The following is a 20,603-nucleotide window of genomic DNA, read 5'->3' as shown; positions in this document are numbered from 1 at the left end:
GTAACTGAAGAAAGTAATATTTTGTTTATAGAAAATTGGCGAGGGCTGGCCTAATACTCAGCACTGCCAGACTGATCCCCTCAGTTCATTTCTAGGTCCTAGTTGTTCACCTCCCAGGGTGAGGAGAGCTGTAGGTCATATGCTTAAGCCCTGATCCTGCACCACTGAATGGGGCTTCCCCCCCACTAACTTACATAGGAGGAGGATCATGTCCTTAGATCCTGATGAGTGAGTGTGCCTGGAATTTAAATAGTTGTGGATAAATCAACAGCCACCCCACTGGATGATTAAGGAACAGTATCAACTGAGTCTGTAATGAGCCTCATCTATTTTTTCTCTGCTGAAAGGATAATGGCTGTGACAGAAAACTGTGGGGTGGGTTTAAATCAGGCATTTCGGGATTCCATTAGGTATACATAATAGTTCCTGAAAATAAAATAAGACCACTGAGCTAGTAAACATGACATATTAAAAGAGTCTTAATTTGACAGCTGCGCTCAAGGACAGTGGGTTGGGAAGCATAGCAGTCTGCTTCAGAAAGGTGATTTCACTGAACAGAACAATGGATACTGCTGACTAGGAGCCAAATCATGTAGCTAAGAAAAGGCTAGGGTCGAGGGAACAGGAGTTATGGGTAGTAATTTGAAAGGAAGTTGGTTTGAAAGCAGTGAAAGTGCAGCGGGGATCAAGCAGTAAGGAAAGTGCAGAAATACATACATGCTTCTGCCCATAGGAAATGCACATCCAGAATGCTACAAATGATACTCCTTTGTACTTAGGGACTTTGGCTTTATTTGCTGTCCTTCTACAGAACGGCAAAATCTGCAATCTCACAAAAATTGGGGGAATGGTAAATAATGAAACGGGCAGTCACTGATAACAGAATGATCTGGATCACTCGCGACTTTGAATTCCAGTAAACAATATGTATTTTAATTCAGCTAAATGTAAATATACACATTGAGGAACAAAGAATGTAGGCCATACTTACAGGATGGGGGACTCTATCCTGGGAAACAGTGACTCTGAAACTGATTTGGGGGTCAGAGAGGATAATCAATTGAACATGAGCTCCCAGTGTGATCCTGGGTCCCAAAGGGTTAATGCAATCTTTGGATAACAGAGGAATCTTGAGTAGGAGTAGAGAGGCTATTTTACCTCTGTATTCAGCAGTGGTATGACAGCTACTGGACTGCGTCCAGGTCTGGTGTCCATAATTCAAGAAGGATCGTAATAAATTGGAAAGGGTTCAGAGATGAGCCACAAAAATGATTAAAGAATTAGAAAACCTGCCTTATAGTAATAGACTCAAGAAGCACAATCTATTCATCTTAACAAAAAGAAGGTTAAGGGGTGACTATGTCTGTAAGTACCTGTATGGAGAACAAGTATTTAATAATGGGCTCTTCAATTTAGCAGAGAAAGATATAGCATGATCCAATAGCTTGAAGTTGAAGCTAGACAAATTCAGACTGGAAATAGGGCGTAAATTTTTGTTAGTGAGGGTTATTAACCATTGGAACAATTTATCAAGGGTCATGGTGGTTTCTTCATCACTGAACATTTTAAAAATCAAGATAGGATGTTTTTCTAAAATATATGCTCTAGGAATTATTTTGGGAAAGTTCTGTGGCCTGTGATATGCAGGAGGTCAGACTAGATCAGAATGGTCCCTTCTGGCTTTGGGAACTATGAAAAATACAAGAGTTGGCAACACTGAAGTAATTCCTATGTTCCTAAATGCCATTTACCAGCTGTGTTCTAGCAAGTCTAGCTATTATAGGAGCAGGAGCTCCCAAATAAGCTTGTTATTATAGACTTTTACTGTTACTAGTTGCCTTCAGAAACATTGGACCATTTATTTATAACAACCGGTATAAAGTTTCTGTCTAGTAACATATAAATATCCCTGTTACAGAAGTATCTGGTGACTTTCAGGTAGGTGGGAAAAAGGCAAGGGGTGGGGGGGGGACACACCACACCAGAACTTTGAAGAGGCTGACAGGAAAATGGTGGTGATGTGAACAGAAATTGAAAACGAGGCAGAGGGGAAGGCTTTGGAAAAAAGATAAGGAGGTCAACAATCATGTTCATGAACCTGAGCTGGCAGTGAGACATGCTGAATTAGGGACCAAATGCCTGGGTAGTGTAAATAAAAATGGCTCCACCAAAATAAATGTGGTTGCTCCCATTTACATCAGCTGAGCATCTGGCATGGTATGACTCAAAGAGACTAGACAGAAGGGAAGATATCAGGAGTGGAAAGGTAGATTTGTACAATTGATTTGTGGAACCACAGCTGTAGAGAAGTCAGGGACATTTATTGATTAGAGATCAGGAATGGACTATGTTGATGATGAAGGGGAGACCCAGAGTGCTACTGAAGGAAATAATATGGTGCATGGAAAGAGATCCAAGTGGGACCAAAAAGAGAGGCAGATATACAGGCTTCATCTACACTACCACTTTTGTCGGTAAAACTTTTGTTGGTCAGGGGTGTTAAAAAAACACATCACTGACCGACAAAAATTTCACTGGCAAAATTGCTGGTGTGGACAGCGCTATGTCAGCAAGAGAGGCTCTCCTGCAGAGATAGCTAATGCTGCTTGCTAGGGGTGGTTTAATTACACTGGCAGGAGAGCTGTCTCCTGCCAGCAAAAAGTGGCTATATGGGAGACCTTACAGCTGTGCTGCTGTAAGGTCCATAATGTAGATATAGCCACAGAGTGCACTATTCATGTTTGTTTATTTTGAATATCACCTCTGCACTTACAGTTAATTCCTTAGTCTTGAAAATATCCAAGTTCTAAGTTTATAATCATCTCAATTTTAAAGTGAGAACTCACATTTACCAGCTAAAATGTCCGATATATTTGGTATATAATAAGTTTTCAATATCACTCTGTTATATTAAGATTGTCTGCCACTTCTAGACTATGCAATTCAATGACTTTTATTTCTGATATGAGAAAGCAGAAATTAAAATTAATTTCTCAGTTTTAGGATTCAATGAGCATTTTATCTCAGCATCCTCAATTTCTGTCTGTACAAGATTACCCTGTAATTCATGAGCAGGAGGTAAGCCTATTTGCTGTGATACATCAAGAATACTATGAAGCATGCAGTATTATGCTCAGGAGCTGGCTTGCTGCCATTTGGGAATTCTGCAGATGCTACGTCAGATACTCTTTCTATTTCACTTTCACTTCTAGAGATTTTCCAGGACCATCATGATAAACCGGACATATAGTATCTGATCGGGGGAGACGAAGGTTAATGTCCGCACTGCAGTTCCTTATCTGTGTACTGCTAGATTGTGTACCCCATACCCACACAGAGGGTCCACATATGTTGTGCTGGGCATAGGTATGTGCTGTGCTCAGGCATATACCCTCATCCACACCACTCCTTTTTGGTATGCTTTGTCAGTGCCAACATTTAAGGGGCGATATCCCAGAGTCCTGTGTGTCACAGGAGACACTCTAGGAATGGACTTGCTCATGTTGCTGGAACTGTACACCACTGTCACGCATTTGACAATGGTGGCTCCCTGTTATCTCTCAGCAAATTTTTGATGTAGCAGAAATTCAAGCTGGTTCTTCAGGTTTAACATCAGGGCAAATGTGGTTGATCTACCTTTGTAGCTCACCAAACCCCTTCACTCGGCAATATGTAGAGGGGTCACCATTAGCAAAGAACATCTCTCTGGCAAAGGTGGCGGGGTGTGCTCTACAATACTGAAAAGCCACTTCTCTTTTCCTTTCCAGGTTTTTGCAGAAATCACAGTCATGTGTTGTGAATCCTGCTACCTCATTCCAAACCTCAGGGAAGTATCACTTTGCTCATACTCAGAAAACAAGGTGTCATAAATGTAAAGGGAAGGCTAAACACCTTTAAAATCCCTCCTGGTCAGAGGAAAAACCCTTTCACCTGTAAAGGGTTAAGAAGCTAGGATATCCTCGCTGGCACCTGACCAAAATGACCAATGAAGGGACAAGATACTTTCAAAGCTGTGGGAGGGGAGGAGAAAAAAAAACAACTTTCTCTCTGTCTGTGTGATGCTTTTGCCGGGAACAGAAAAGGAATGGAGTCTTAGAACTTAGTAAATAATCTAGCTAGATATGCGTTAGATTCTGTTTTGTTTAAATGGCTGATAAAATAAGCTGTGCTGAATGGAATAGATATCCCTGTTTTTGTGTCTTTTTGTAACTTAAGGTTTTGCCTAGAGGGATTCTCTGTGTTTTGAATCTGATTACCCTGTAAGGTATTTACCATCCTGATTTTTACAGAAGTGATTCTTTTACTTTTTCTTCTGTTAAAATTCTTCTTTTAAGAACCTGATTGCTTTTTCATTGTTCTTAAGATCTAAGGGTTTGGGTCTGTGTACACCTATGCAAATTGGTGAGGATTTTTATCAAGCCTTCCCCAGGAAAGGGGGTGTAGGATTTGGGAGGATTTTGCGGGGAAAGACGTTTCCAAGCGGGCTCTTTCCCTGTTATATATTGTTATATGCTTGGTGGTGGCAACAATAAAGTCCAAGGGCAAAAGGTAAAATAGTTTGTACCTTGGGGAAGTTTTAACCTAAGCTGGTAAAAATAAGCTTAGGGGGTTTTTTCAAGCAGGTCCCCACGTCTGTACCCTAGAGTTCAGAGTGGGGAAAGAACCTTGACATAAGGTGCACACACAAATGAAGTGAGCAGTAACTTTTATTTACATGCATACATCAAATGCAGAGATAAATGGTTTGTAACAGGAACAAATGAATCAAAAAAGGGCCAAATCCCCTCAGAAGTGGGCAAACATTACTTTCTGTGTACACATCTCTCCACCCTGGCCCTCCCCCTTGCCCTGAGACGTGGGGAACAACCACAAAATATTGTGGAGGGGAACAAACATAGATGTGTCCTGCATGGGTTTGGGGGCCAAATAAGGGCTGGACTATATATAGGGTGACCAGATGTCCTGTTTTTTGGGACTTTTTCTTATACAGGTGCCTATTACCCCCCCGCCCATCCCATTTTTTCCACAGTTGCTATCTGGTCACCCTAGGCTATAGGGACTGTATTGGACTCCTTGTTCCCTTCCTGGATGCTCCGGAGGGTTCCCCTGAGAGAGGGGTTTTGGGTGACTGAGAAGGATGTGGTGCTGGGCATCCAGCATGCTCCTTCCCAGTAGTAGAGGAGTTGGGATTCATTGCCTCAGCAGCAGGCTGGGTGGCAGCTGATGGATGCAGGGGAGGTGGTGGCTACCTGTTCTGGGAGAGGAACAGTGGAAATTACTGTGGGAGGGCACCAAAAGTCTTTCACCCCCACCTTATGTGGACCAGGGATTCCATGACTGTATGATCCTATTCTCCCATTCATACTCCCATTCCTTGTGGGCATGATCTCATTTTCTGCTGTCTTTCCATGCCTCATTCTGCCTAAGAGCCCGATCCTCCCTTGCCCTAAAAAAGTCCAACTACTCCTGATTCCTTCTGTCTATGTCAAAAAGCTAGTCCTCCAGGGTCATTTGGTGTCTTCCTCTGCTCCTGCCTTCCCATTGGAATGGGTTCCTTGTTGGCATGGGAATGTCCTGACAAGTCAAACACATGGCTAGCATTATACTTCATTTCTCCTTTGAACCTAAGAAATCTCTGCATATAACACAAGTCTGCTGCCAAAGGCCACAATATTGATATATTTTTAGCATTGCAGGAATGCTACTGTTACAACCTCCTCTCTTCAGTCTACTTTTTGCAGCCTGAGAGGAAGGAGTTAAGCGTCAAAATGGTTTACAGTGCATCAATGAGTTGGTTGGAGTGTAGTCTGGCTCCTTCTAGAGTAGTTATCAGTCATCCTTTTTCTTCTTTAAAGGTTGGCCACCACTTGGAGAACAGAGCAGTCCTGAAGGTACTGGAATGGAAAAGAGAAGTGGCTTTTCAGTATTGTAGAGGACATCCGGCCACCTTTGCCAGAGAGATGTTTTTTGCTAATGGTGACCCTTCTACATATTGCTGACTGAAGGGATTTGGTGAGCTACAAAGGTGGATCAACCACATTTGCCCTGATGTTAAACCAGAAGAACAAGCTTGAATTTCTGCTACATCAAAATTTTGCTGAATTATGCTTAGAGGACTGCATGGCAATTTGAGGGGAAATTCTAAGGTAGCAGATGGACCACCCATGGAAGAGGAACAGAGAACCACAGAGAATGCCCACCCACCCGCAAACCACCACTACATCTCCAGAAAGTCCGGCCCTGTCATAAATATAAAGGGAAGGGTAACCACCTTTCTGTATACAGTGCTATAAAATCCCTCCTGGCCAGAGGCAACATCCTGTTACCTGTAAAGGGTTAAGAAGCTCAGCTAACCTGGCTGGCACCTGACCCAAAGGACCAATTAGGGGACAAGATACTTCCAAATCTTGGAGGGGGAAGGCTTTTGTTTTGTGCTCATTGTTTACGTGGTTGTTCTCTTTTGGGACTGAGAGGCGCCAGACAGAAATCCATCTTCTCCAACCCATCCTAATCCAAGTGTCCAATATTTGCAACCAGTATAGGTAAGTCAGGCAAGGCGGATTCGTTTATCTTTTGTTTTATGTGATTTTTCCCTGTGTTAAGAGGGAGGTTTATTCCTGTTTTCTGTAACTTTAAGGTTTTGCCCAGAGGGGGATCCTCTGTGTTTTGAATCTGAATACCCTATAAAGTATTTTCCATCCTGATTTTACAGAGATTATTTTTACCTTTCTATTTTTTTAATAAAAGCCTTCTTTTAAGAACTTGACTGATTTTTCCATTGTTCTAAGATCCAGGGGTTTGGGTCTTTGATGTTTTTGTAACCAATTGGTTAGGATATTATTCTCAAGCCTCCCCAGGAAAGGGGGTGTGTAGGGCTTGGGGGGATATTTTTTGGGGAAGATGTCTCCAAGTGGGCTCTTTCCCTGTTCTTTGTTTAAAACGCTCGGTGGTGGCAGCATATTGTTCAAGGCCAAGGCAAAGTTTGTACCTTGGGGAAGTTTTTAACCTAAGCTGGTAAGAATAAGCTTGGGGGGGTCTTTCATGCTGGTCCCCACATCTGTATCCTAGAGTTCAGAGTGGGGAAGGAACCCTGACAGGCTCCTGTGTCCAGCGAACAGCATTGAAAGAGACAGGGAAACAAAGAATAGCATCACAAGTGTATTTTCTTCCCTGAAGTTTTGGATTAACACCCACAAGTCAGTCACCTCTCCGCTGCTAAGGGACACAGCGTTGTGTCTGTGGAACAGCTGGAGCAGATGCTTCATCCACCCACCTCTGCTTCTCCTGGCTTCTGCAGAATGGCTTGGCACAGGGAAAGACCACACACCAGGGACTGGGAACAGTAACAAACATTTGAAGTGGCCACAGGGAAAAAGAACTGCTTTGACTTTCGTCAGACAAATGGTTCCCTTTCCCTTCCCGGACCCACACCCAGACACCAGCAATCCCCATCCCCGTTCCGCACAGCTCCCGTTTGCAAGGGGAAGGAAAGATGGTGGGAAGAGGGGTGGTTTGGGGTCCTGAACAACTTTAAAATATCAGAGAACTGTTCTTTCCCTACCTGGGCCCTTTTGGAACCACCTCCCTTTCCTCACAGTCGGCATGGCCCAGGGACTATCGCTGGTCAGAGTGCTGGCCAACAAGTGCACGGTCACAGGGACCACTCATTGATATTCTGTTAAATGCTTTACGGTGGTTCATGGGATTTCAATCAAATGTTTGATTTACAGCTGTGTCTTGCTCGTGTACAATGTTAGGATGGAGTGCGGTTGGATGTGGTGAGGGGCTGGCTTCAGGCATGTGTCACTGGAGCAAGAGGGGATATTTCCAGGGAGTGTGGGGGTATATTGTAACTTGTCAAACTCAGATTCTGGTTCCTGCTGTAGCTCCGGCTCCTCAGAGAGGGCTTCTTCAACCAGGTCTGGGGGGTAGAGGAGCAATGGGCTCTTCTTCCTCCCTGATCTCCCAGGGCTTCCTCCAGGACTTCTTCAGAGGTTCCAGCTTCCTTCTCACCCTGCCTCTCATTTACATTCAGTCATCTGATGAGGCCAGTGCGGTTGAAGAGGAGGGTCAAGGAGGGGATCGTGCCTGGGCAACAGGTGAATCCCCACTTTGCACAGGCTAGCTTGCTGGCTGCACCCCTTCTGCCCGAGGGCCTGCCCCCTTGCATGCTGGACCCACCCCCCATAACAGGAGAAGCCCTGAAGGGGCCCTCCCCCACCATTAGGGGAGCCCCGGTGTGTCCACTCCAGCCACAACAGACCACTCCTCTCCCGAGCACCAGTCTGGCTCCAGCCACACTGGGCTGAGCCACCACCCTGAGCCGCAGGCTGAGCCTCTGCCCCACCCCCAGCTGCTGGTCCCGGCCATGCCAGGTTGAGCTGCCGGCCGGGCCGGGCCTCCAGTCCAAGCTGAGCTGCTGCCCAGGCCGAGCCGCTGGGCCAAGCCGTGGGCCAGGCCGAGACACCAGGCTGGGCTGCTGGCCAGGCCGAGGCGCCAGCCCCACTTCCTGTGCCAGGCCAGCCCCAGCACGTGGCTGAGCCACCTCACTCCCCCATCAGACCCTCCTGCCCACTGCTGGTTCGCCACAGTCCCTGCTCCTTCCTGTGCCCCGGAGGAGAAGGGATGCAGTGAGCAGTGGCAGGCAGGCAGGCAGGCAGCAGCAAGCAGTAGGGGGCTCGAGGAAGGGGAAGGGACAGGGCCACCATGGCTCAGGTGTCTGGCAGTGAGTCTGCAGCAGCTGCGCTAGGCTTAGCCTTCCTTGGCCTGTTATACCTGCCACTCATGGCATTGTGACTGAAGTCAGGCTCAGTACTCGCAGCTCTGGAGAGCACCCTATAAGTATAAATGGGAATTGCATGTCCATTTGGAGTGGAGACTGGAACCCCTTAATTTTAAACACATTCAAGTCTAACTATAGGTAGGGCCAGTAGCATTGCCTATTACTTAGAATGCCTGGCGCTTCCCAATATAAGACCCCATTTTCAGTTGTGTATTATCTTTGACAAATTTTCACCATCTGGCCTGAACTTTTCTATGAAGTGTGTCTGCCTCAGGCTGAAACTTTTTGGAAAGCTTCAGCCAGAATAGTTTAGCTGCTTCCAAAAATGTAGCTCCTAGATTTAACCTTTTGGGCCCAAGCATTTAGGTAAGAGTGAAAATGACAACATGAATCTTAAAATATAATGATTTTTGGGAATTAAGCGAAGGCTGGGTAGGACAAAAAAATAAAAATTCCCCCTGTAAGTAGGGTACAGAAGTGGATAAAATAAATGAAAAGAAAGGACTGAAAGAGAGCGACATCCATATCTATGGGAAAACGCTCTATCACTGGAAAACCATGGACATGGAATTATATTATGAAATTATATGATTAAATAAACAAAAGGAGAAGACTAATAAATATCACAAATATATTGACCTTCTATATCTTGAAGAAGTGGGGACACTGTTTCCAAATAAATACAGATGGCCCAAAGACGAAGGAACAGGAAGAGTGGGAACAGCTTTTTTGCATGCCCTCACTCAGAGTCAAGAAAACCATATGGCGAACTAACTTTATAGCTGTCTTTATGACTGAGTTAACAGTATTATGCTAGTACTAAACTGGGCTTTAAATGTGCAGTCAGCTGATGTGGCCATCCTGCTCAACTCCTTATTAGGACTTCAAGCAGTTTGCAGTGGTAAATATGACAGCAGAAATGATATTAATGAAATATTACTACTGACAATAGAACTGGTGCAACTGGATATAACCATAGTAACAGCATGGCTCCCAGCATATGGAGAGATAGCAGGCAACAAATTGGTGGACCCACAGGGAAAAAGCGCCATTAATCACAAAGAAGTTGACTGAGGAATCCCCACATTAGCAAACTAAAATTTAAACACCTAATCAAAAATGAGCTAAGGAAGGAAGGGCAAGATCTGTTGACAACTGAAACGAAGGGGAAAAAATTCTGAGAATTATGCCCAACAGTTGAAAATGTTGATATAATCCAAGGCCCTGACAGGAAGAGAGAAGTGGCTCTAGTTAGAATTTTTACAGGGAAATGTGGGTTAAATAGTAATTTAGTTCTATTTAACATGCATAGAGATGGATTATGTATAACATGTAAGGTTCAGGAAATAACAGATCATCTCATTTGGGACTGTATAGACTGTACCAGTGAAAGGAGGTGTTTATATAGAAAACTCAGAGGTTTTAAGTTAACCGAAATTTTCCTTCCAGTATCTATCAAGAATACAAGGAAAATGGGGCCAATAAAAAAAGCTCTTCTGCAATTCCTTAAGAGTACCAGGAAAAGTACAAGCTCTTAGTCATGAAAAAGATACAAAGTACAGTGCATGGTGGTCATATAGATTCAGGAAGCGAGTCTACTGCACCACAGAACCAAAGAAGAAGGGGCTGGAGGGCTGCTCAGCTGGCTGCTGGGGGCCTGACTGTGATTGGGCAGCTCCGGCCCCTGAGAGAGGGACTGTGATAGGGCTGGGGTTGCTGAGCCAGGGATTGGTAGACTGCGGGCTGGCTGAGCTGTTGCTGGCTGAGGCTTTGGCTGACAGGCTAGGCAGAGTGAGAGGGAAGAGATAACAAATGAAATGGAAATCAGGCTAGACAATGAGGCTATGGAAAGCATTGAGGAAGACTGGATGCAAACCATGAAAAGGAAAAGGGTAGATTTTCTGAAACCAGAACAAAGGCCACCCAATAGGAGGGCAGGAACACAGGAGCCAGGTTTCTCCTTTCCCCAGGGGTGCTCAATCCCCGCTCAGCCCCAGGCCCCGGCCCCACCCCTTCCCCCAAACCCACACCCCTGCCCCACCTCTTCCTGTCCCTGTTCCTCCCTAGGCCCCACCCCCACTCCACCACTTCCCTCAAGGCCCCGCCCCAGACCTGCCTCTTCCTACCCAGTTCTGCCCCCTCCCCTGAGCACAACCCGTCCCTGAGTCTCCCCCTGGAAGGGAGAAGGAGGAGCTGATTAGTGGGGCTGCCGGCAGGTGGGAGGTGCTAGCTGTTGGTGGGTGCTAAACACCTGCAAATTTTTTTCCATGGGTGCTCCAGCCCTGGAACACCCATGCTGTTGGTGCCAATGGACAGGAAGGGGAAATGAGGAGAATTAAATAGTAGTAAAATCCCTAGGTAAGGACATAAAGATAGGGGATATCAACCCCCTGAGGACTGCAAAGTGGGTCAAAAAAGTGCTGGAGATAGAAAGATCTAAGGAATAACCTTGTTAGTGGAATGTAAAAACAAAAAACAAATAGGGAAATTCCTTAAGACAAAGATGTTATGTACAATAAAAATAAGCTGCCAGATACCCAAATTCCTCACAGGAACAAGATGGGTAATATACGCCAATTGAAATGTCAGAAGAAGAAATAAAGCAAGGAATGATTGAAGATAAGGTGATAACTGCTAGGAGGCTAATTAGCAGAATGTTGTAATAGCAAGTGTTCAAGACCTGTGCTGGTCACATTTAAGGGAAGAATGCTACCAGACTGAGGCCTGGTCTACACTAGGAAATCAGGTTGGTAAAACGACATCGTTCAAGGATGGGAAAAATCCACACCTCTGAGGATTTTAAGTGTAGACTTTTAAGTGCAGACATGCTATAAGCCCTGTATTCCTCCTCCTGTGAGATGCTACAGGTGCCAAGTATTTGGTCATGTAGCAAATAATTGCAAAGGGAAAATACAGCACAGTAAGTGTTGAGGTGAACATTCGTATGATAATTGTGAGGAAGGGACAGAACTAAACTGCTGCAACTGTGGATGTAGGGGATGTACTGAGGCAAAGAGATAGAGAAATACCCCTCCCCCCAAAAAAAAATTACTAACAACATCTCATATGCAGAAGCTACTAGGAAATACCTAAAAGGAAAAAAAAAAGAGGAAAAAAGGAAATCTGATAAGGGGAAAAGGAATAGCCAGCAACAAATTAATAGGAAGGAAGTAATGAGTGACATTGGGATAAAAGGAGGTGACAAACTACTTATAGAAACAGAAAGATTCATTGAGTTTATGATTGAAGTAATAAATTGTACATCTCAAACAAACAGGAAAGAAAACAGAAAATGAGAATTGTAATTAAAACAGCTGAAAAGTACCTATGGACTAGCAACCTATCAGGTGAATAACTTCATACTTTCCTAAGGGAAGGAAATATTGAAGGTTAAAAGAATGGTGGTGACTACCCTCAACTGGAATGCCTGTAGCTCTATAGTGCATTGGCAAGAATTAAAGAAAAAATATACAGAAGGAAAGCCTGATATAATATGCATATAAGAGACTTGGCAAATAGAAAACAAATGGCTATGAAATTCTGGGATATGGCATATATATATAGTAGACATGACAGAGAAATAGGAAAGGATGGAAGTGTCTGCACCTTTGTTAAGAAGAACCTGAACTACCTTAAGGTAGAGGTTAAAAAGCTAAATATTGACTATAAAGCTATTGAGACATGCATACAAAACAATTTTGCATCTCTAAGACTTTATAATGTTTATAACCCATTCAGGAAACTAGAGGCTATGGACTGGAAAGAATTAATTGCAGATGTCACATGCCTGTTCATTATCTGCAGTTATCTGAATAGTCGCAACAGATTGTAGGGAAGTAAGAAAAATGATATAAACAGAAGATGTCTAGAGCAATTTTGGGAAGACAATAATTTAGTAATATTAACTGATGGAGCACCAAGCCGGTTGAATGTAGCACCCAGAAGCCTCTCTTGCCTGGATCTGGGAATAGCTTCTAGCACTACAGCAAGTAAACACAGCTGGGAAATTTACAGAGAGGAGGCAATGGGTAGTGACCATTTCCTGACGTTAATTATGTATCAAGGAAAAGGAAATACCAAAGACAAGGATAATATCCCCATTTGGAAGCTAAAAAAAGAAAATGAAAAACTCTGTAGAAACAAAAGTGAGGAATGTGAATGAGCAATATACACATGAAGATACTGCAGAATTATATTGCAATGTTACAAAGGGAATCATAAAGACAGCCAGCCTAGCTATTCCTAGGATACCAGCACTACTGAAAGATAGGAAAAGTGCTCCATGGTGAAACAAGGAAAGTGAAATGGTAATTAGGGAATGGACTAAAGCATACAAGACAGCAAAAAAAATCCTTAAATGGCAAAGACATAATGAAATATTGAAAAGTAAGGCAGTTGCACAAAGGGCTACAAAAGGGCAAAAAGAGAAAGTTGGAGAATATACTGTCGGAAACTAAATACAGATACCAATACAGCAGAGGTACAAACTAGAAAAATGAATTGAATAAAGAATAAGAGCCACATAATGCCAAGCCATGCAGTGCAGGTCCTACCACCCCTGCTAATTAGACCAATTATCGAATATGGATGAGTCAACCACAAACACAAATCTGAGAAAACTAGACTATACCCAAGCACATTACAGCATACTTTCAGGGCCCAATTAAGTGTCACAATCTCTAACTTCTACTACAGAAAATAGCACAGAAGTACTGCAGAATGCCAGGCACGCTAAATACTTGACAGAATTCTGTCATTACTGACATACACAAACACACTTTAATAAATATAATAAAATTATACTATTGAATCATATAAAAGACAAATGCTGGGCAAATTAAATAAGAGTAATCATATGGAGGTTATAAATGACAATGAACAGTGAGGTCACATATATTATTATAAGATTCAGAAAGGCAGTGATTCAATATTCTCCACCTTATCACAAACTAGCTGACCTTAGTGATGCTAGCAAATAAAATTTATGGTTTTCAATAACTCATAAGATTCACTTGCAATGCCTGAGGCAACACAGACCCATATTTTTTATACTTTTTACACAGGTTAGTGCAATAAGCAAATGACCTATCGTTGCCTGGATAACTACAGAGCAATGAAATAGTGTTGATACCCTGTTTAATCCAATGTTTGATGTTTTTGACGCATTTCATTTTGTGCCCAGTGAGTTTCTGAGAGAAGTGAGATGGCCAAATATCAGAAAATTATGTATATACTTGACATTTTTCATGCTAATTTTATAATTTGTGTGTGTGGTTGGGGAAGTGGTTTTTTCATAGACTTTAAAAAAGTCCAGGTATTGCCCCTGTAGAGACTAGAAATGAGAAAAAGGTTGGATTTTTTTTCCAAATCTCAGTACTCAGAGCTTGTCTTTGCAAAATCCATGCCAGCTCCTAATTAAGTCAATGGAAAGGTTCCCATTGATTTCAATGGGAGTTGGATTAGGCTTTTTGTACTCAGGAGCCAACAGCTTCCCATGATTTCTCCATGAAATACCTGTACCTCACTACTCTTCATAGCTGTAAAGTGGTGTTGGGTGCCAAAGATTGTGGGCAAGGGTGTTAATGGCATTGCTGGCGGATGGTCATGTCTAATCATGTCAAATCATATAAAATTCTCTCACTTGGAGTTCAACTATTAGATTGACTTATAAATTGTTTATGGTGCACATGAATGTAGACATGACTTTATGTACCAGGAAAAATAATACAAAAAAGGGGATGGAAATAAAGTAAATACCTTCCTTTCAGTCTTCCAGGATGTCCTGCTTATCTGCATCTGTACCCTAGGGCCTGAGGTTGTCATATATCTTCAACAATCTTTTAAGTCAATGGGAGTTGAGGGTGCTGTACAGCTCTTGAGAGAGATTCAGCAGCTCATAGGAAGGGAGCCTCAGATTATAAACACGCATCTCGGGTTGTGTTTGGTCTTGTACATCTCAAACCACAGAGCTGGTACTTAATAAACTAAATAAATAGTACTAAGGAATTTGATAGAGCCTAGAAGAAAAATGACTGTGTGTCATATGGAGATAATTGCATTTTGTATTTAAATTGAGTGATTTATAAATCCCTTTTCATTAATGTAAGTGATGGACACCAGACACTCAGCCAGATGTAAAATGAGTCGGCAGTCTCCATGAAGCTCTTATTGGATAGCTGTCTGTGTCATAGAATCAACCTCCAGAAGGACCATGACTGGCTATCCCATTGACAGTCTCTGGAGGCAGGCCAAGGACATGGAAACTGGATAGCATTCTCATGCCCAGAGGTGGATCCTCTAGAACTGCCTGGGGCATAGTGATGGGGGCAGTATGGAGAACAGGGATGGGCAAACTACGGCCCGTGGGCCAGATCCAGCCTGCAAGCTGTTTTAAGCCGGCCTGCAAGTTCCCACTTGGGAGTGGGGTCTGGGGCTTGCCCCATTCTGGCCAGGGCGCTGGTTCGGGGGCCGTATCACGAGGCTCAGCCCCGCTCCAGCCGGGGTGCTGGGTCGGGGGCCGCATGGCCCCACTCAGGTTCCTATGTGCTCCAATGGCCCCCTCCGGTGCTCCAAAGGGAGCTACATGGGCGGTGCCTACAGATGGGGCAGCATGCAGAGCCGCCTGACTGCACCTCTGCATAGGAGCTGGAGAAGGGACATGCCACTGCTTCCGGGAGTTGCTTGAGGTAAGCACTGCTCGGAGCCTGCACCCCTGAGTCTCTCCCCATGCCTCAACCCCCTGCCCCAGCCCTGATCCCCCTCCTGCTCTCCAAACCCCTTGATCCCAGCCCGGAGCACCCTCCTGAATCCCAAACCTCTCATCCCCAGCCCTACCCCAGAGTCCTCACCCCCAGACAGAACCTCCACCCCTTCCCGCACCCCCACCCCAGCACTGATACTCCTCTCACCCTCCGAACTGCTTGGTCCCAGCCCAGAGCACCCTCCTACACCCCAAACTCCCCAGCCCCAACCCAGAGCCCGCACCCGCAGCTGGAGTGCTTACCCCATCCCATACCCCAACCCCAATTTTGTGAGCATTCATGGCCCGCCATACAATTTCTATTCCCCGATGTGGCCCTCGGGCCAAAAAGTTTGCCCATCTCTGGTGTAGAAACTTGCATTGTTTGCACTCAAACTGTCCCCGTTTAGTGAATAAACAGATTAGTTCAGTATTGTCACATTTCAGCAGGACTAAATTCAGCATAATAAAAAACCCAACTAAAGACCCAGAAGCAAAATTGGTTAAAATGTAATAAGAATAAATGAATGAATGCTGTTCCTCTAAAAAAATTGGTAATGAAAATCCCCTGGGGTGAGATCAGTGACTAAATGATGGTTTTCCACAGTATAAAAAGGTTTGTAAGTTATTACTACTATATTAGTTATTAGAATAAATAATAAAGGAATCAATATGTAAGCACTTAGATGTGGACATTTTGTATCATAAGCAATACATGTTCATAAAAATCAGACCATCCTAAACAGTGCCAATCGTTTCCTTTGATAAAATTACAATCTTGATGGACAAAGGTGATGCAGTAAATTAAGTTTATCTACGCTTTGGTAAAGACTTTATATTAGAGTTCTATGCTAAGATCTAAAATTAGAGGGATGCAGAGTATGGATACAAATGTGTCTCATAAAGCAGGTTTCAGAGTAGCAGCCATGTTAGTCTGTATTTGCAAAAAGAAAAGGGAGTACTTGTGGCACCTTAGAGACTAACAAATTTATTTGAACATAAGCTTTTGTGAGCTACAGCTCACTTCATCGGATGCATGTAGCTCACGAAAGCTTATGCTCAAATAAATTTGTTAGTCTTTAAGGTGCCACAAGTACTCCTTTTCTTTTCTCATAAATCAGTAACAAAAAGAGTAATCTCAAATAGGGAAAGATTAGACGCTGATTAAACACAGGGTTCTGGGATAGGACTGATATTCCTGTCATCTTTGTTAGTGATTCAGAGGACAAAATAAGATATATTTAACCTATGGGTTTGATTCTTCTCTCAAACACATGGTGTAAATCAGGAGTGACTCCAATGAAGTTATTCGGGTGAAACTGAGGGATCAGAATCAGGTCCTGTCTTTTGGCTTCCAGGGTACGATGGCATACAAGAGAGGGATGACAAGCAGGACAGATGACACTAAACTGGGAGGAGAGGTAGATACGCTGGAGGGTAGGGATAGGATACAGAGGGACCTAGATAAATTGGAGGATTGGGCCAAAAGAAATCTGATGAGGTTCAACAAGGACAAGTGCAGAGTCCTGCACTTAGGACGGAAGAATCCAATGCACCGCTACAGACTAGGGACCAAATGGCTAGGCAGCAGTTCTGCAGAAAAGGACCTGGGGTTACAGTGGACGAGAAGCTGGATATGAGTCAACAGTGTGCCGTTGTTGCCAAGAAGGCCAATGGCATTTTGGGATGTATACGTAGGGGCATTGCCAGCAGATCGAGGGACGTGATCGTTCCCCTCTATTCGACACTGGTGAGGCCTCATCTGGAGTACTGTGTCCAGTTTTGGGTCCCACACTACAGGAAGGATGGGGAAAAATTGGAAAGAGTCCAGTGGAGGGCAACAAAAATGATTAGGGGACTGGAACACATGAGTTACGAGGAGAGGCTGAGGGAACTGAGGATGTTTAGTCTACGGAAGAAAAGAATGAGGGGGGATTTGATAGCTGCTTTTAACTACCTGAAAGGGGGTTCCAAAGAGGATGGGTCTAGACTGTTCTCAGTGGTAGCAGATGACAGAACATGGAGTAATGGTCTCAAGATGGAGTGGGGGAGATTTAGGTTGGATATTAGGAAAAACTTTTTCACTAGGAGGGTGGTGAAACACTGGAATGCGTTACCTTGGGAGGTGGTGGAATCTCCTTCCTTAGAAGTTTTTAAGGTCAGGCTTGACAAAGCCCTGGCTGGGATGATTTAATTGGGGATCGGTCCTGCTTTGAGCAGGGGGTTGGACTAGATGACCTCCTGAGGTCCCTTCCAACCCTGATATTCTATGATTCTATGATGAAGTGAGAGGGGAACTTCTTTATCTGTGTGGGATGATCTTTTCTTCTGCCACTGACAAGATGTAGAGTTACTTACATTTTATGTGTTTTATTAAGTTATGTACTTGTGCCACAAGTCATATCGAAGGGCAATTTTTTTTCACAGAGGATCTAAAAAATAAACATTTGCAGATGATACCAAAATAGAAAAGACTTTCAGAGACTGTGGAAGATAAACTGAGATGACAGCATGATCCGGAGATCTGTTAGAGATGGCCTTAAAATAAATAGGTTAAGATAAGAGCCAAATGCCGTGCTTAAGGAAAAGAAAATGCCTACTATAAATTCAAAATGGGAGACTGTTATAAGATGCCCCCTGCCTGTAGCATCCTCCTAAACAAACTGCGACAATGACATGCACACCTACCTCAGTTTCCCCTTGCAGAGTTCCTAGAAATAGTTCTTAGACTTTTCAAGTCTAATATATATATATAACCCTTGTGGAGTTAACTTATTACCTCCCAGGCAATCTGGACCTAGTGATCCTTGGTTGCAATTAGGGTGACTAGACAGCAAGTGTCAAAAATCGGGACAGGGGGTGAGGGGGTAATAGGAGGTAATAGGGGGTAATAGGAGCCTATATAAGAAAAAGACCCCAAAATTGGGACTGTCCCTATAAAATCGGGACATCTGGTCACCCTAGTTGCAATATACCAAAGATCACAAAAGATTCAGGTTGCTTCCAGTCCCAAGAGACTAGTCACTTATCCCAGGTCAATTTGTACCTCAGATCTCACACCAAAGATAACACTTATAGCCAATCCTATAGTAAACTAACTAAGGATTTATTAACTAGGAAAATGAAATGACAGCTATTTACAGGTTAAAGCAAGCATGCATAAATACATAAATCAGTTACACCCTATGGTTCCAAAAGGTGACAGAGTTGTAGCAATCTGTCAGCACTGAATGTCTTTTAGGGCTAACCCATGCTAAGCAGCATGGAGATCTCTTGCTTATGTTTAGCAATCTTTGCCCCCAGAGTCCAGACAGCCTAAAAGATCCAGTTTCTCCTTGTCAGGGATTTTTATCCCCTTCACCCCAGGGTCCAAACTGATGGGATGAGTTCATGCATAGGTCACTTCATCCTGGAGGATGTTAGGAATGCAGTCAACAGAGCCTTTGTCCCTTGATGCTACACAATACCTCATTAGCCTTCAATGGGCCAGCTTATACAGGATGAGCATTTTACCTTGATTAATGCTTCTCTTCCTGATTGGTGAATTATACATAGGGCCCTACCAAATTCATGGCTGTGAAAAACGTGTCATGGACCATGAAATCAGACCTCTTCCACGAAATCCAGCTATTGGAGGAAAGGGGGAAGGATGGGGCTGGGGTGCACCAGGCTCCAGCTGCTAATCCCAGCCAGGCTGGGGAGGGACAGGACTTCCTCTTCCCCTGCATGCCTGCTCTTATGCGGAGATCACACCCACCTCTCGGTACTTCCCCTGGCTGCAGGAAGCTCTGCGGCTGCTGCCTTCAGTTCAGCACTATCTTCAGAGCTGGACTCTGGAGGCAGCACAGCCGCAGTGCTTCCTGCGGTCCAGGGAGGTACCCAGAGGTGGGTCTAATCTCCCCACACCTCCCCAAGAGTAGCCATGCAGGGGAAGAGGAAGTCCCGTCCCGCCCCAGCCCAGTCACAACAAGCAGCTAAGAGCCCCTGGCTGGGGTGCTCCCAGCAGCATGGGGGAGATCAGACCCACCTTCACCTCCAGGAACCTCCCCTGGTTGCAGGAAGTTCTCTGGCTGCTGCTTTCAGAGCTCAGATCTGAAGGCAGTACAGAAGTGAGAGTGGCAATATTATGATCCCCCTGCAACAGCTTTGCGACCCCCCTGACCCCATTTTGGGTCAGCACCCCAACGGTTACAACACCCTGGAATTTCAGATGTAAACATCTGAAAATGTTAAACTGATTAATTCTAAAACTCTAAGACTGTGAAATTGACCAAAATGGGTGGTGAATTGGGTAGGGCCCTAGTTATATAATTATAGAGGTTTACAGTGCAAATATCCAATATAACTTTATATCATGGGCTATAAAGGTTATAAGTGAGATCAGTACATGCAGCATCCTACAAACATTTCAAAAAGTCTAAACATATTTTTATCAACTTAACATCTAATATCTGTTTTGATAATGCTAACATACAGGTAAGCAAGACTGGTTTCCAGCTATGCATTTGTAAATGTTCAGTGAGGTATGGGGCCTTGCTATGAGAGGTATGTCAGCATCACATTCACTGTGCCTCCTTCCCAGCCTTCAGTCCTTTCTCGCCCTGCAGCTCAGAGAGCCACCACGTATCTCCCTCTACTGCTTTTAGCCTTCAACCCTCTATAAACCTTCTCTGGGATTGGCTGTCTGAAGTTCAGCAGGACTGCCTCCTCACTAGCTTCAGGACAATTCATCCCTTTCTCCAGGAAAGGCTTGTAGATATCTTCCTATACTCTACAGCTTTCCCCAGACACCATCTCCTGTCTCCAGACAGCTTTCACCTGCTCTTTATTAGATTGACCGTCAGGCAGCTCTCCCATTCACATGGCCCAGGCACTCTCTGATGTGGCACAGGTGGACTGGCCCTGCTCTCTTTTAAAGGGCCAGTGTCACCCTGTGACAGGGAGATTAGAGGTTGAAGGGTAGTAAAGCAAAGATGGATGAAGAACTGGACACTAACTCTCATCGCCTAATTCACCACTAGGTTTTCTCAACCTAATTACTGGGTGTAAGGTTGGTTTAACACAATGGGAGGTAAACAGAAT

The 20,603-nt window shown here is 44.1% G+C and overlaps 1 long non-coding RNA gene across 1 annotated transcript in view; it reads right to left on the bottom strand.

Annotated features, from left to right (window-relative positions):
* Positions 1 to 4,704: 4,704 nt before the first annotated feature.
* The window catches only part of LOC140905874 (uncharacterized), a 116,129-nt gene continuing 100,230 nt past the window's right edge, over positions 4,705 to 20,603 (bottom strand). Inside the window, exon 3 of the long non-coding RNA XR_012156969.2 lies at positions 4,705 to 5,894. This is a non-coding gene — a long non-coding RNA (uncharacterized LOC140905874). The remainder of the gene's footprint in view (positions 5,895 to 20,603) is intronic.

Source organism: Lepidochelys kempii, chromosome 2 (genome assembly GCF_965140285.1).
Source record: "Lepidochelys kempii isolate rLepKem1 chromosome 2, rLepKem1.hap1, whole genome shotgun sequence".
Taxonomy (NCBI): Eukaryota; Metazoa; Chordata; order Testudines; family Cheloniidae; genus Lepidochelys; species Lepidochelys kempii.
This window is presented reverse-complemented; position numbering and strand designations above follow the sequence as displayed.